The sequence below is a fragment of the Meles meles genome, chromosome X, assembly GCF_922984935.1.
Source record: "Meles meles chromosome X, mMelMel3.1 paternal haplotype, whole genome shotgun sequence".
NCBI lineage: Eukaryota > Metazoa > Chordata > Mammalia > Carnivora > Mustelidae > Meles > Meles meles.
The window spans coordinates 103,105,349-103,109,068 of NC_060087.1; the positions used below are offsets into that span (position 1 = coordinate 103,105,349).

The 3,720-nt window shown below is 42.1% G+C and overlaps 1 pseudogene; it reads right to left on the minus strand.

Annotated features, from left to right (window-relative positions):
- Window positions 1-228: 228 nt before the first annotated feature.
- Window positions 229-1,077, minus strand: LOC123934738 (annotated as a pseudogene).
- Window positions 1,078-3,720: the final 2,643 nt, after the last annotated feature.

Sequence of the window (3,720 nt, forward strand, 5' to 3'; positions counted from 1 at the left end):
TCCTTGACTTTCAGTGAACTGGAGTAAAGAGTGTGAATTACAATGGTGAGAAGGGTGTGTACTTACAAGTGAACTATCCTGTTTGAAGTGGTACAGGTCCTGGAGGAAAATATTTCATCTAAGGTAGATTCTGAGCAATAATATGTCTATGGAGAAGGCGCTGGAGAAGAAGTCATTGGTAGACCTGAAGCCTGGCTTCAGGTGGTATTTGATGTGGTATTCGATGGCTCACTGGTGGTGGAGATGAGAGTACAGTACAAAACGTTTCTCTGGAGGTATAATATGACGAGAGTTCAATACCACTGGTTGATGCTGATATTCAGGATGATGGTGAGCTCAGGTGTAGAGACAGGAGGTAGTGGTTCTCAAGCACCAGAATCTGAGTCATTAAGTGGCTATGTTTTCTTGTTGAAATACAGAGGTTTCCTGACTCGCTGAAGGAAGTTGAGGTGAAGCTGCGTACGACGAACTCCGCCAGAGGAGCGTAAATATCTTCTTAGGGCTTGTGCAGTACATGTCGGAAAGGAAGTGGTGGTATAAAATGCTGCCTTGTTGGAATATGGTTCATATGATGCTTGTCTTATAAAACAATCAGAGATTTCATGTGGTGCTGCAGCAATATGTAGGATGAACCTTTTCAAGTTAAGGACAGGCAGCAGGGTCTCTCGATCTCATGTGGCGGTGGTTGATATGAGCATCTAAATCTCGTTGAGACAAATATGTTCTCTTGCATCCCTCAACAGTGCTGCACATGAATAGAGAACCTTGTGCATGCTCCTCAATTCGGTGAACATATCTACTACAGCCTGGACATATCTTATCGCCTCCTTTTTCATGTAAAATAGCACAGGCATAGCAAAAAGCATGCTTACACGGAATCATCCGCCCATAGATTTTAATGGGTAATTCGCATTTGTCACAGAAATGAACTGGGGTGTTATCCTTTTCACCCAAGATGTTTATCTGAAAGTCCCAGAAAATATCTTCACTAGACCTTTGCTCATTTCTAAACGATTCGCCCCTATTAAAGTCGTACCGTTCTTCCTCACTAACATCGAGTCCTTTAGCTTGCTCCATGATTCGACTTTCAGGGCACGATGGGAACGGAAGTCAACCCCACTGACCCAAGGAGCGCATGCGCCCTACCCTCTTGAACCAGTGAGGCGGAAGGGCAAGTGGGTTGCCCCAGCTTTGACCTCTTCTTACATATCCCCATCCGGGTGATGGAGTTGGGCAGGAAAAACAGGAAGTGTTTCAGAGTGGAGTTTGGTTAGACTGCCTTTTTTAATGCTACAAGAAAAAGTAGTCTTTGACTGGAGAAAGAGACTAATCTGCAAGGGGGGGGCGAGGTGGCAGGGGGGTGGCAAGTGGGGGGAGGTAGGGTAGCAGGGAAGGTGGCCAAGAGGGGTGAGGGGGAGGGGGAGGAGGGAAGGGGGGGGAGGAGAGAGCGGGCAGGCGAAGTAATACCTGAAGGCATAGACCTGAGGAACCCTAAAACGTGTCCTTTTTTGGGTGAAAGCCCATCCATTTTTTTTTTTTTTTTTATATTTTATTTATTTGACAGAGAGAAATCACAACCAGGCAGAGAGGCAGGCAGAGAGAGAGGAGGAAGCAGGCTCCCCGCGGAGCAGAGAGCCCGATGTGGGGCTCGATCCCAGGACCCTGGGATCATGACCTGAGCCAAAGGCAGAGGCTTTAACCCACTGAGCCACCCAGGCGCCCCGAAAGCCCATCCATTTTATGAAATGTTCAAATAGAGACTGGATAGCTTCTTGTCAGGGTGCTGCAGCTCTGGCTTCTCAAACTTTTCTGCCAAAGTACCCCTAATAGTCGAGACAAGTAAATTTAACTGTGAGAGTGAGGGGACAGAGTTCTAGGTACCTCTGAAAGCAAGATATTTCTTTGAATAGTTGTACTTTACCTTACAATTATATGAAGATAACTTGTTTTAAAATGTTGGTTTACTGTATTTTGTTTTATTTTATTTTAGAAGTTGGTTCATTTTAATAAAAAAAAATACTGCTTTTAATTACTTAATTAAATTACGTGAATTTCTCCCTGCCCCTAAAGTCAGTCTTTGAGTGATAGTGATACCCCAGGAAGGTGTGCAGGATATGTACAAAGGTTGCACGTAGCACACTAGTATATCTCCACTCAGTGTTGGCACACTACTTTGTGCTACGCTGCCCACGGTAGCTCCTTTATTGAGTACAAGGCCATCCGGTAAGACTTAAAAATCCTTTTTATACAGAATCCTGTATAATAATATTTGGATATAAGAGCATCTATGAATAAAAGTTAAAGGTTGAAAGCCCCAACATATTAGGAAGATGATGAGTCACATTATAAAATGCCTTCCCATATCCCCGGATTTCTAATTTCAGTTCTTTAAATATTACATCCTCCTGGCATATTTGATGTGCATTTATAGAACATTAACAACTTGGAGAAGAGACCTAAGTAAAATAAAAAATTCAAGAGCAAATCAGTGATCACTCAAAGATGAATATGAAACATATGATCATTCGTTTATGGAATGATAAGGCTGGATTTACAGCAATGCCACTAGTACTCAACATTTTGGGAACTTAAGTCTACTGTAAAGTGAGGCTCACCGGCACTGTGATAGCTTCATTCCACACCGTCCAGAATAAGTGCACTCATTTCCATTACAACACAACTTTGCAAAGGAAGTAATGAACTACGATGACCAAATATGCCAAATATGTGATTAAAAAATAATTAAAGTCTAGGTCAGAGCAGGAAATTGGCCTCATTAAGCAGATTATCCATCTCTGCTGAAACGCGAGTGCATAGTCAAAGCTGACCTTTGCCAAACAAAAAGAGTCAGCAGGGATGTTGCACCAGCTTCAAAATACTGCAGAGAAAAGAAAAAATAAAAAGCCATAAAAACATTTTTTGATGGTCTCCATTTAGATACTGGAATTGCTGAAGCATATACGTAGATCAGAATGTTTTTTGCAATTATGCTCCGTGATTGATGCTGGGGATTTGGAGAAATGGAAATAATGGGGAGTTGACAAATTTTCACATTTGCTGACACACTTTATAGAAGAAAAAATATACAGCCACATGGGACATTTTATCAGAGAAGGTGAGCAGGAGAGTGAATGAGCAACAGAGTTTGGTTCGAAAGAATAAGAGACAAGCCCCCCTTTTCACGTTGGAAACAATGATGAATCTTGCAGGTAGTTGAAAGAAGGAACCCTCTTTATCCATTTCATTACGGATGGATTCCTGAAAATTGGTATCTAAGTAGGTGCCCGTTTTTCTCCTCTTGACCTATGATATCACTTCATGACTGTTTTGTCTTTATTTCGAGTTTATCACCTGTGGGCAATAGTTATTGACCTTAAGCTTTTGGTTTCTTTGGGCTTCAGCTAAATACAAATCTGTAAGTGTTCAAGGGGACTTTGTGACTCAGTATGCGCCCTTCTTTGTGCAAAATAATCCTGTTGGAAAAGACGTAGTTTTTCGAGCCTTCTCTGTAATCAGAAGGGTGCAGCTGCGCTGAGTGAGGCTGGAGCTGAGGAGCCCAGAGCCTTACCTCCTTAACACTGTCCAGCTCTGGCATCCCTCTCACACACTCAGAGGAACACGGTTTGAACACTACTCCTCAAACATACAATTTCTAAGCTGGTATATAAAATAGATGAGCATTCATATATTTATCATCTAGATTAAAAAATAATGCATTAT